Raw genomic sequence first — 14,297 nt, 5'->3', positions numbered from 1 at the left:
GGAGAAGAAGAAAAGAGTAGAGCAAGAGTTAAGCAGAATACCAGCATCTTTGTTTGTTTACATTCTGTGCTCAGATTAAGTCAGTCCTTAAACTTTGTGAAGAAAACTTCTCTAACAGGAAGTTCACACTCTGTCTTATTGAGATATCCTTATGATACAGATTCTGAGCTGTGGTAAGATAATTTTCAGATGCATTTTGTTGAGCTGTATTTAACCCTTTAGAGCCGGTCGGAGCAGGCACGCTCTGTTTTGCGTAACTATTTTTAAATCCCAGTAGCTCTGCAACCACGTAAGCTAGCGCAATAATTTTTTTTTTTTTTTTTTTGCATATGAAACCGGAGGAGTTGTACTTACATCTTATGCCATCAGCTTGTCCTAGGTCACAGTTTCCTTCCACATATAGCTTTGCAAAAACTGCATAAAAAGCACTTGCAGCAACAAAAACATAATATTCCAGAAACACGCTTTGCCGATCCGATCAGCTGTTCATAACACTTCCTACATTGGAATAGACGTCAGCGCGAACTTTTGCATTTCCGCCATTACCTGCCCGAAACCGGAAGTGACGTCATTTTCGCGGAAATGTAGTTTTTTTTTTTACCATCAGGGCCTCAGGGCCTATACTGGTGTTTTTAAAAGTTATCTTTGACTTTATGACTTTCTGTGTCGTTTCTGGGATGCTTAGGACTCATATTGCACTGCTGGAAATAGTTTATTTTGATGCATATGCTGCTTTTTTGCAAATTTGCAGTATAATTATTTTCGTTTTTCCTGCAGTATATAAAAATTGGTGTATTTCAAAAATAAAACTATGAAGACACTCACAATAAATTTCCTGTGGTAGGAAACTATTTTGTGCAACTTTTTTGTATTTACAGTTTTGAGGGATACGCCTCTTAAATTTCTCTAACTAGAAATATATGTTAAAAAAGGAAAAACGATTTTCAATTTTTTTGTAGTTTATTGCACTTCTTTGCAATTTATGTAATTACCAGTGTTGGGAAGGTTACTTTTAAAATGTATTCCATTACAGAATACAGAATACATGCCCCAAAATGTATTCTGTAACGTATTCCGTTACGTTACTCAATGACAGTAACGTATTCTGAATACTTTGGATTACTTAATATATTATCATGCTTTTTACAACAACGTGAATGTACTATTGCTGTGTGATTTATTACTATTACTGAAGGTCCGCGTCTCCGAACTGTAGTAAAGGGACCTCTGGCTAATACGGCGGGGTCCCTGTCGGCTTGTAGCCGAAAAATAGCTTTACTTTGTTGTGTGGGTCAACTTTTCTTGCGAGAGACAGAGAGAGGCGTTGAAAGACTGCTCCAACGGAACTTATTGTTTTCGGAGGAAAACACGAACATGGTGTACAGTCGAGTCTTAATAGCTTACTTACAACTGGGCTCGTCAGGCACTCTTCTTGGCTGCAGTGGTTATTATTATATTTACATGCTTCCAGCTCCCGTTTTTGCTCGATGACAACTCGTACCTTTCCACTCCCCTTTTTCTCCCTCCTCGCTCACAGACACATAACGTGTATGGCAGTCCATTCTCCCTGCAACACGGACTACACTGCCCATGATGCTACATTCTCTAGAGCTATGCTTGTAGCATTCTGCCTGTTAGCTTAGCACAACAACAACAACAACAACGACGAAAAGGCGCTCTCTCACCCAGGAAACACACAGTCGCAGAGAGAGAGAGAGAGAGAGAGCGTCGCCCTGTAACCATGGCAACCGTAACGCTGCCGCCTGGAACAACAGAACGTAGCTGTCAAACAAAACCCAAACAGTCCTGACCCGCGCCAAAATTAAACAGGAAAGTACCGCAGTGTAATCCATTTATTTCAACAAAGTAACTGTATTCTAAATACCACCTTTTTAAACGGTAACTGTAATGGAATACAGTTACTCATATTTTGTATTTTAAATACGTAACGGCGGTACATGTATTCCGTTACCCCCCCAACACTGGTAATTACTATGCACTTAATGCATACATATTATTAAAATCTGGGCTGTAATTGTTGTATTGATGTATAGCAACTTGAAATGCTCCAAAAAATGGCTCCACAGCATGTAAAAATATAATATAAGCTCTGGCGGACTTAGTTCTATGGTAGGTCTTAAAGGGTTAAGTAATAGAACCTAAAGAAGCCAATAAATTGCTGAAATAAATGCAGAAAATTCATGTATATGTACTTTTGGTTGTTATGCTTGGTTTAATGTTCTGGCAAATCTGTCATATGTTACAGCACTATAGTAAAGACTATTCAATACAGAGAATGATTTCACTTTAATTTGTCCAAAAATAAAAAATTAAATAAAGCCACTTTAAGATCGCTGTGCGCTCTCTGTAAGAGTGTCACACCTAACGTAGGCAAAAGTAGGCAGACCAGAATAAAGGGTTTATGTTTTTACATGAACAAGGAAATAATAATACTGTAAGTAAACTTAAGTCGTGCATAAGTAATTTGAAGTATTCTCTAATTTCATGGTAATTTTGCAGAAAAACAAACAATATTTTCCTATCTTACTCTGAAAATATGTTGTATTTTCCAGGGTGTTGGTCATATTATGAAATGCATAATTTGACCTTTTACATCATTTTTTTAAACATCTGTATTTAATACTCACTACACTGATGTGCATGAGATTGAGGACTGTTTTCCCTTACTAAAGTTTAAGAAGAACTTAATACCAACAATATTTGCAGGCTTATGACCTTATAATGATGGAGCCAAGTCTAATTTAATTTGTTTGTTTTTTACAATCACTGTTCACAAAGGAGGGTCTCCTTTCCTGTAAGAAACCAGCAATGTTACTCTGCTCCATTATACAGCCCACATCTCTAAAATGATAACGCATTTACAAGTTGAAACAACAACTGTAAGATGGAGGGATTTTCCACAAAATTAACAAGACATTATGCAATACTTAAAATTACTTACAGTATAGTTTGTCTCCTATCCTTGAGACTACCCAGAATTTAGACACCACTTAAAATTAATTGCACTACAAGAACTTTGCCAGCTTTGAAAATCACAGTTACATGTGCTGCAAACTGTCAAAATTTGAAATGCCTCCAAGTTCTTTTGGAACGTCTTTCAAGACATATATGGTGCTGTAAACTCAGATTTTGCTTCCCAATGTAAAGATAAGATTACCAGATAAGATAACCTTTGTTCGTCCCATTTGTTAGAAGACGACTACATGATAGATTATGTAAGGTTGGCTGTGTCAAAATGATCATGCGGAACAAGCTGATGTTTCAGTAAAAGTAATTTTAGGAATGGCGCAGAGTTAATTTAAGCTAGAAACAGAACATGTCCTGCAGGAATTTAATTCAAGTGATTTAAAAGTTCACTTTCTTCTCCATTTCTAACATACATACATACGGTGCAAATACACTGAATCTTTTCTTGACTTTTAACACTTGGGTACAACATGTTTAACTAACTAACTAATTAAGTAATTAACTAAACAATGCATATTCCTCACTGGAAGCTACTTAAATCTGGTTAATCTGTGCACTACTGAGAAACAACACGCAGCATTTAATTGTTTCAAATTGCACACTCCTTTGTCCACATGCTGTGTGCACACAAATTGCTTTCACAAGATTGCACATGTGTGTTTTCTATTCATTTTGTGCTGTATGAAAAAACACTACAGCCCACCAATGCTTCATAAAAAAGTCAAGACTGACTTCTGGAGTTTGCTGCAGGTGAGAATTGCACACCTAAACCTAATAGTTATTCTGCAGAAAGCAGAAAAAATTAGGGAAAAACTCACGATGATTTTCAAGAAATAAACAGTTGACAGATATGTTTACAGGTGTATTCAATGCTTGGTTTACCTTTTAGGTCAGATTCTTCCTTTGCTCTGCTCTCATCTCTTTGTCATAAAATAAACTCCTTTTGTGTTGCCACTCCTTTTATATGATTCAAATGACACATGGAGGCCTCTGGTTGTCCACAGGTGCCATCTAGTGCACAGCTGACTTCAGCACCTACAGAGGAGACCATCCTCCTCCAAATAAAACTAAAATAAAATAGAATATTATAATACTATAGCACTACAAGACACTTTATTTTAGTTTTTAAATAATGTCTCATCTATTTAGAAGTAATATTTTCATCTCAGAACATATATGTTGTTCCGACCACAAGTAATCTACATATTGTGTTTGGTATCTGTACAGCTGGAGTGGTTTGTGTGTGTGCTGTGCTTGGATATTATATGTGAAGTCATGAGTGGAAATCACGATCAAATGAAAGCTCCCGAAAGACCAGAGCGGCTTGTTGTTGGTGGTGTTCGAGTCCATGTACTTACCCGCAAACCTCTCATTTTTGTCTATTCTTTTTTTTTTTTTTTTTTTGTCTCAGAGATAAATTAAATGTATGATTCAAGGAGTAAATCAGGCCTTTAAGGCCTTCAAGCCCAATTTTGTCACCACTATTTACTGTGTTTTTATTAATAAATTGTGACATCCTCTGCAAAATGTCATATATACATATATGTCAGCTTTTGTTTGTTTTTTATTTATAAACAAAATTGTGACAAATATCTTGTATGTTGCTGGTCCATCCCATCTATCCATTCATCTCTAAGGCCAGCAAAGGCTGCTATCGTCAGTCTGGACAGTGAATGGCCTACCCAGCAGATACTGTCTGAAGTGGGAAGTGAATGCCACAACTACTAGAACCTCTCGCCTGGTCGTGCAGTAGTTTTGTTCGGTAGTTGACAGCCACCTGCTCCAATAAGTCAGGATCTGCTCTTCGCCCCCTGGCACTTGGAAAAGGATTGCTCCGATCCAACAATTGCTGGCATCAGTGTCGAGGAACAAGTCACCCTGGTCCAGAGGGTAACCCAGGACGGGGGCTGCTGTACCGCCGCTGTGACGGTCCGCTGTGCAGGCCATTCCATCACTTGTTGAACTTTCTGGGAATCTGTGGAAATGCCTCCTGCAGAGATGATTTGGCCCAGATAGACAACCTGCTCCCGGAACAGGCAGCATTTAGATGGCTTCAGTTTTAGGTTGGCTCCACACAATCTGATGAATGCTTGCTCGAGCCGATCCAGCATCTGGGTGCTAACCTGACCCAGGACAATGATGTCATCAAGGTACATTAAACACGTCTCCCACTGCAGCCCAGCCAGGACTCTGTCCATATGCCTTTGGAATGTGGCCGGTGCATTGCATAGCCTAAAAGGCATCACATTCCACTAGAACAATCCCTTACGGGTACAAAATGCAGCTCCTTTTTGTACCCGTAAAGGTATCTTATATTATCTTATGTCAATGGAAAATTGTACTTAGTAGTCAGTATAATCTTTTAATGATATAAGTTTGCATATGGTAGAATACTGCATGTAATCACTTGTGTTTAGAAGTATATAGTTGGTGGCATATTGAAAGAATGTCTCATCTTAGGAGGTCTGTAACATTCCAGGGTGTTCTGGCGTTCACCCCCACATCCTAGGAGCATGGAAGAGGTTGTACCTTGGACTTCCAGTCCAGCAGGTTTAGGGAAGTCATTATTTATGGACACACACACACACACACACACACACACACACACACGTACACCTCCACATTTCAATGTATGGAACAAATGCTCACTGAAGCATATAAATAAAGGACCAGGGCAGTCGTCAGGGCGAGTCTCAGTTCTGGAGGCTGCCCTTGCTAGCAAGAAATTCTGTGTGTTTCTCTTCTCTGATTCTCTACTGAAGAAGCGTTTTAGAGTACATCTCTTTACATTATTTGGTCGTAGCCGAATCAGAAAACATCAGAACTGTTATCTGTGACTCTGTTCCAAGATCCAGCACTGATTCCTGACTAGGGCTGCCACAAACGATTATTTTGATAGTCGACTAGTCACCGATTATTTATGCGATTAGTCGACTAATCAGATCATCATCCACTGGACGTAAAACTACAGCTTATTGCACCAGCAGCATCTGCTCTTCTATAACTATCATTAGCTTACAGCTTTAAGCTTTTAAGGTGCTAACTAAAAATAAAGACAAGATGATAGTTTATTCAATTTTAATGAAATTTGCAGATTGTTTCGGTAAAGTTGAATAAACTCCTTGCTATCTAAAATATAACAGGACACCGGAGTATATTCTCCAGCATCTCACACTTCTGATAATCAGCTGTCTGCTTGACGTTTATTCAGCTGTGTAAAAACTATAACTTTAATCTCAGCCAAACCGATTTACTCAGGAACAAATAAAATACTAAAAAAAAAAAAAAAAAGCCAAGCAACAAAATTTTTAATTTATCTAAGTGACTCATATATATTTAACCTGAGTCGTGAAAGACGGCGGTGGGTTTGAAAACAATTTGCCGGGAGTCCGGTGTTCTCACGGCGCTAGTGACCTAGCCCCCGGCTAGCTATCGAGCTAGTGGGTAACAGACGTCTCCGAAAACGTCGGAGCGCTTTTGAAAATATGTGGTGTCCTGATAAACTGAGCCGATATTTGAGGTTTACACAGCTACATTCTCGCCTGAAAATATGTTAAACGTTTCTTTTGTGACCCAGAAAGAATAATAAGAGTAATATTAAAACTAACTAGCTACCGCCATTGTTGGAAACTAAGCTGGGCCGCGCTATGAATTCTGGGACACAGCTGCTTCTTCTTCTTCGGGGTTTAACGGCAGCTGGCATCCTTGTACATGCAGTGCTGCCATCTTCTGTTTCAGTCCGTTATTACACTCTTAAATCCTGCTATTATTCCTGCGTCTTTTGCGATCTTACAAAGCTTCAAACGACACGTCGACTATTAAATCAGTCGTCGACGATTTTGATAGTCGACGTAATCGTGACTAGTCGACAAATCGTGGCAGCCCTATTCCTGACGCCGTGCGAAGCCAGCACCGAAGTCTGTCGACAGCCCTATTAGACGAGGAGAGAGCCCCAGGACGTGAATTCGGGTCTGGGCCGGTGTTTTGTTTTTTTTTTGTTTTGTTTTTTTCTGATCCACGGCGGTGGGATTCAGTCTGATGATCTGAACCACCAGTGAGAAGTTGGAGGGGGAGAAACACTATTTTGGTATATAAAACGGCCGCAAAGGTTTAGAGAAATGTGATAAAATAGGTTTAAGTTTGCCAAAAGGAACTGTGTTTAGACTAGTTTTAGAGGTAGCTGAAATTACTTCGTGATAAATTAAAATACGTTTAAGCAAATAAAAACAAGTATAAAACGGCCGCAAAGGTTTAAAGTAACGTAATAAAATAGGTTTAAGTTCGCCAAAAGGAATTGTGTTTAGACTGGTTTTAGAGGTAGCCGAATACTTCGTGACAAATTAGCGCGCAAATGTCTATGTGTGTGTATGTGTCTGGAAGTAAGTTGATTTTACAGCACAATACGCTGCTGAACTACTTCCATTTTTGTTTTCTTTGCTGAGGCTCATGTACTGGTGACAAAGGAGAACGGTTGAGTTTCATCTCATAAAACTGATACCGCTTCATCGTTAGGGTGAAGTCGAAGGCCGTATCAGTAAACCACTCTGAAGTCAAGCGTGCCAGCAACGGCCCAGCAAAATCTTTGAAAATGGGGAATAAACAAGTAAAATTAACACCTGATGAGGAATGGTTAGAAAAACAACAAACTGGAGCAGGTAAAATAAGTGCAAATAAGTGGAGAAATCCACAAAAAGCAAAAAAAAAAACGCAGATTCTTTAGATTGCCCTGATCAACAACAGCCGGTGCTCCAGACCATTAATTTAACCAGTTGTTAATAGTAATCTGCATTAAGCTCAGGGTTGCTCAAATTCAGTACAATGACAGATGAAGTGATATAAGTAAATATTTAAACTAATGACGTGCATAGAGGCACTTGACCTGTTTGAAAGACTGTCGTCTTATTACGAGCCATTGAGATATAGAGCACACCTGTGAAAACAACTAATATGCTGAACCCTGTATGAAGCAGCTGAAAATTATATGATGGAGAAGCTGAATTGAATATGAAAGTGCAAGTCTTTGCCACTATGTGGGGCAAAGCACGCAACCACTGTGTGAGGTTGCGTTGTGGTCTCTTCTGAGCTGATGAGCAAGCTACACATTATCAGATCGAGATCTGGCTGAGAACTCATAAAAGAGAGGGAAACGAAACTATGATAATTATGATAACTGGAGTGTGCAGCATTTCTGTGAGCAGTTTTCCTGCATCTTGACTCGTGTGTGTGTGTGTGTGTGTGTGTGTGTGTGTGTGTGTGTGTGTGTGTGTGTTCATAGCATCAGCATCATGTTTCTGTTTATTTGTTTTGTTGGGTTGATAAATAATTAAATAAACTTGTGATCATATTTATGGATCACCATGGCACATGCCACTGGCCAAATGATTTATTTATGCAGATAAAAAAAAGTGAGTGTGAATGTGCCTGACGTCACAGTGCTTTTGTGCGCTGTGTAAAAGTAATTGCCTCTGATTGTAAGAGCGGTGATTCTGCAGGTCACCAGCTATTTAAAAAAAAAAAAAAAAAGAGTGAAAAAGAGACAAAATTTACATTGTAGATGAAAAATAATCATAGGAAAAAGGTTTTGTGTTGATCAGCCAAGAACAACTACAATCTCATTTTCTGCTTTTAAGAAAGGACTGTTCACAAAAACAGAGAGAGAGAGATGTGTGTTGATTAAGCAGTGATAATAATAATGAAAATGTCTTAGTTTGTCATTTTCAGGTGAAAAGCAGACCTGAATCAATTTTCCACATGCAGCGGTCGGAAGAAAGTTATAGTTTAACACCATTGGAAACATTCAGGCCAAATTTCTGGCTGACTTATTTACAGCACCATGTGTCTCTCAACCTCACAAGCGAGCTCTCACTCCTCCCTGAAGACAAGGAATGCAGCTCCAAAGAGCAATAATATGGCAGATAAAGAGACAGCAGCAAAGTCCTGAGCAAAGAGACCCAGCAAGCAGCAGCAGTGTGGACAAACCGCATCAGAGAAGAAGAGCAAACCCATCATCCTGACTGATCGGATGAATGGCACTGTGTTTCCAACAAGCTGCAAATTCGCTGTGCAGGTGAAAAGAACGTTTGAGGAGAACTGAGGAGACTGTTGGAGTTTGACATTTGCCACCTTTGGAGAATATGGCAAGAAGAGACAGTGAAACACAGGACGAAGCTGAAGGAGAACTGCCGGCTATTGGACTGTTGAAGTGGGAGAGGACAACAGTGAGAGTAAGTGAGAATGCTGTTATTTAATCTGGGAAATCAAAATTTGGGTTAGCAAACCTGGGAAAAACAAAACTGACTGCTTAAGTGGGAAAATTGTGAAGGAGTCTGAAGCACTGCAAAAAGAAACATACAAAATCACACACACAAACAGAACATGCATTAACCCTACTAACACTTCCAAACACAAGAGAGCTCATGAAGATTAGACAACATCTTAAGTATGTGAGTCTGTTTACCATCTTGTCCAAGTCACTTAGTGTGACGAGAAGTGATGCAAAGATCAGTGGACTCATAGCACATCAGTTACAAAATGATTAAATAATAGCAGAGAAATGTGTAGGGAAGGCAGCTTTAAGAACATGCTCTGCTGGATATGCAGCTCCACAGACATGCATTAAACCTGCCTAATAACACAAACACACATGCAATGAAAATTATCTTGTTATCTCTCGTCAGTGTTAAAATAGGGTAAATTTAACAGACACTTGTTATCAAATGCTGAATTTATCCAATGCAAAAAATTGACTCTCTAGGTTGCAGGACAACAGTTTTAACTTTCGTGGGAAAAAAGATTCTGGTTTGACCAACCAGTGATCAGACAATAAATTTAGTCGTTGATATAGTAAATTGGGAGATGCTTCCTGCTTGATTGATGCAGCACAAGTAATTTACTGTATGAGGGAAATTCTATTTTTGTGATAACATTTTGAACATGCATTTCTGTTGTCCTGTCATCTTAGTGGGTTAATAGCTGATATGCAAATTAGTTGATCATTCTTAGATTAAGGAAAGGTGACTGAATTCTAGCACGAGTGAATGAGATGTGTTGGAGTTTGTTGTGTGTTGAGTGGAGACTCTAAAACACTGAGTTTCCTCTTTTGATGTGCGAGTGAATCCTGTACCTAGATACACAACTCTGAATACGTCAGAACAAACTTCTTTTGTGAAGTGCATGACAACATGTCACATTTTATGATGAAGGGAAAAAGGAAAACTGAAAAAAATGGGTGTGTGGCCTAAATGAGTGAAAAGCACAGACCTGGGGATTAAACTCATATCTAATAAAATATTAGGGTTATGTTGTGTGTTGTGCAGCTGATGGTTGGTTTGGAGTGAATTTAGCTGATGATTTATTTTTTTTGTTGTGAAGTTGAGCCTGCCAATTAGTATGATGGTATGATAAACCATGCTAATGGTATGATTTACCCTCCTGAGATGAGGAGCTTGTGTCATGACTCAACAAGGCCTTTTTATTTTGATACTTTCACAGTGCACTGAAAGTTTTGTTTGATAATCTCTGTTATTTTTCTTTTTCTTTTTTGAACAGGCACTGATTTCTGTTTGTCAATTTCTTTTCTTGAAGCAGATATGCACGTTGGGAATTAAAAGTGCTATACAACATGTCGAGAAAACCGTTACAAGTGAGTTTCTCCACATTAAAATGGGCTCAGGAGAAAGCCACTTATTTGGGACAATTAGAAAATGAGAGTCCCGGCCTAAAAAGGATTCAGCGAGGTAATCCGATCTAAAGTTCTTCTTTTTCTTTTTGAAATGACGTCATTTTGCTGAGGGTGGAAACTAAATGCGATAGGTTCCACTATCAGCAACGAAAGAAAGAATGGATGAATGAATGAATGTGTCACGGCTGCCGAGGCGAGCCGTGTGGAGTTAGAAGAAGGACCCAAGATGCAGGCAGTGGATGAGATGCCGGTGAGTTTATTTACACAGTGGTGAGAAGGCAAAACAGGCAAGAGGGAAGACAAAACTAAAGACCTGAACTGGGAAAGCTAAATGACAAACCTGAGATGAAACAAAAAGGGAAGAGAGGCAGAGAGATGAGCAGGACACCGAGGAACACAGACTGACGCGGAGTTACACAGACGAACCGGCAACAGGCAGGAGAACACACAGGGCTTAAATACACACACCAGTAATCAGGGGATGAGAGACAGGAGGGCAACACAGCTGGGAGGAATCTGGGCTGACGGGACAGGGGAAACGTAAACTGATCACACTCACATACGACACGGACCTTCACAATAAAACAGGAAACTCAGATACATGGAACCAGACAAGACATTGAACTAAACAGACAGATTCACAAACAGATGGGGAGACACCATAGACAGACAGATACAGACGCAGACTCAGAGGCAGATCGAAAATAACACAGAACTTAAACAATCATCATCTAGAAAATGATAACAAACTAAAAGCGCTGGGTCACCAACCCAGGACCATGACAGTACCCCCCCCCCCCCCCCCCCTCAAGGGCTGGCACCAGACAGCCCAGCAGAAACGAAAAAACGGACCAAAACAAAACAGAAAACAACCCGACCAGGGCGGGCGGAGGGGGCCCAGGACGGAGGGACAGAGTCCAAAAAGGCCCAGATGGTCAAGTTCAGGAGGCCGACCATGCGAATGGCAATGGGGCAGGTCCGGATGCCGGCCACGCAGTAGGCAGTGGTGTGGAAACAGTTCTGGGGGCCGACTGTGCGGACGGCAACGGCGGCGTGGAAACAGTTCTGGGGGCCGACCGTGCAGACGGCAACGGCGGCGTGGAAACAGTTCTGGGGGCCGACTGTGCGGACGGCAACGGCGGCGTGGAAACAAGTCCGGAGGCCGGCCACGCGGAAGGCAGTGGCGGCGTTCAGGAGGGCGTTCAGGAGGGCGTCCACGGTGGCGGAGATGCCCAACAAGCGGCCTGGCAGATGACCGAAGATGTGGAGGTGGTAGTAGGGGACCTGAAGGCTGCGTGGCCCCTGCAGCCCCAGGCGAGGCGGAAGCTGAGGCTGGACCAGACGAGGCGGAAGCTGAGGCTGGACCAGACGAGGCTGATGAGGATGATGAGGATGCGGAGGCCGGACCAGGCGAGGCTGATGAGGATGCGGAGGCCGGACCAGGCGAGGCTGAAGCAGAAGCGGAGGCCGGACCAGGCGAGGCAGCAGCTGATGAGGATGCTGAAGCTGGACCAGGCAAAGCAGCTGATGAGGATGCTGAAGCTGGACCAGGCAAAGCAGCTGATGCTGAAGAGGCCGCCACTGCAGGTGATGCGGGAGCTGGACCAGACGAGGATGAAGACACGGAGGCTGGACCAGGTGAGGATGAAGACACGGAGGCTGGACCAGGCAAGGATGAAGACACGGAGGCTGGACCAGGCGAGGATGAAGCAGTGGCTGGACCAGGTGAAGCGGATGAAGCCGAAGCATGCGCTGGACCAGGCGACGCTGAGGAGGCTGAATCCGGACCAGGCGACGGCGTGGAGGATGCAGACGGAGGCGCTGCAGCAGGTGGCGGCATGGATGAAACTGCTGCTGCAAGCGTGGATGAGGCTGCTGGTGGAGCAGCTGGTGGCTGGATGGGCTCCTCGGGCCCCCCAGCTGACGAGGAAGGAGGCTGGACGGGCTCCTCGGGCCCCCCAGCTGACGAGGAAGGAGGCTGGACGGGCTCCTCGGGCCCCCCAGCTGATGATGCAAAAGGCTGGACGGGCTCCTCGGGCCCCCCAGCTGACGAGGAAGGAGGCTGGACGGGCTCCTCGGGCCCCCCAGCTGATGATGCAAAAGGCTGGACGGGCTCCTCGGGCCCTCCAGTGAGAACAGTCTCAGGACCAGTGGGCACAGGGGCCCCTGGAACACACAGAACAGGACCAGCAGGCACACGGGCCTCTGGCAGGCACAGAACAGGACCAGCAGGCGCACGGGCCTCTGGCAGGCACAGGACAGGACCAGCAGGCGCACGGGCCTCTGGCAGGCACAGGACAGGACCAGCAGGCGCACGGGCCTCTGGCAGGGACAGGACAGGACCAGCAGGCACACGGGCCTCTGGCAGGGACAGGACAGGACCAGCAGGCACGGTGGCCCCTGGCAAACACATAGCAGGCTGCAGCTGCATAGAGCATCGACGCTGCTCAGGCAGCGACAGCCGGGTGCGGCCCTCAGCTGGCTTCTTAACCTCCAGGGGTCCGGAGTCTGCTGGGGGCTGAAACCCAGCCTCTGGGGAGGCCCTGGAGTGCACCTCAGTTTCAGAACTGGCCAGCCTTTGAGGAGTGTTGACATTATTATTAGGTGTGTCCCTCTGCTTGGAATGGACGGGCGAGGAATGGTGTTTTTCGGGTTGAATTGACTTGTATTGTTTTACAGGTGGAGCAATTGATACAGGATGCCGGGCTAGCGGCTGCTGAACAGGAGGCTGGACTAAGGGTGACTGACATAATGGTTGTGATGACAACGGTGGTGGAGGTGGCGACTGAGCTTCTGGCCGGGCGGCTAACTGAGCTTCTGGCCGGGCGGCTAACTGAGCTTCTGGCCGGGCGGCTAACTGAGCTTCTGGCCGGGCGGCTAACTGAGCTTCTGGCCGGGCGGCTAACTGAGCTTCTGGTAGATAGTCTTTCTTATTTCCAGATTTCGGTTTGAAAGTCCGGGTTGGCATAACACAGGACTCGGAAGAGGCAGAATGAAAGCAGTCCTCTAGATCCTCAGAGCGAGTGTTAACGGACCTTGGAGTATCAGACAAAGAATTAACAGTTTCCGAATTACTCTTTTCAAATTTGAATAACCCTGAGTTGACTGGTATTGAATTACTAGATTCAGGAAAAACTGACAGAGTGTTCATGAATGCACGCTCAGATGGAGCAGAAAAAACACTGCGCTCCTGACTCACGGAATCCGCCGGTAACTGACGGCCATGCGGACGTCGCTTCCGCCTGGGAGAAGGGGCGAGAGCGGCCGGGGAAGCGGCCGGTGATGCGAGGCAGCTCTGAAGTGGCTGCTCCTGCTGTGAGGTGGATGGGCTGGGTGGAATGAGGATGATTCCCAGTGCTTTGTAAAAAGCCTGGGCTGGTGTGAGCTGGCCACTGGGGGGCTGCATGTACATGAAACCGTCACTCTCACTGACCCCGAGAGCTGGTTTGGCAAGCGAAGGATGACGGCGGCGTGACCGCTGTTTTGCCCGGAAGGAGGGGGAAGCCGACTGATCGGGCGGCATTGTGTCCAGCTGAGAGTCCTCTGGTGGACTGGGGAGAGAATCTTCCGGTAAGCCAGGCAGGTCAGCTGTCACAGTTGGAGGGTGAAGATGAAGCGTGTTGAGGAT

The sequence above is a fragment of the Diplotaxodon limnothrissa genome, linkage group LG15 (assembly GCF_057381915.1).
Source record: "Diplotaxodon limnothrissa isolate DT_005_m linkage group LG15, D_limnothrissa_male_GT1.1, whole genome shotgun sequence".
Lineage (NCBI taxonomy): Eukaryota > Metazoa > Chordata > Actinopteri > Cichliformes > Cichlidae > Diplotaxodon > Diplotaxodon limnothrissa.
This window is presented reverse-complemented; position numbering follows the sequence as displayed.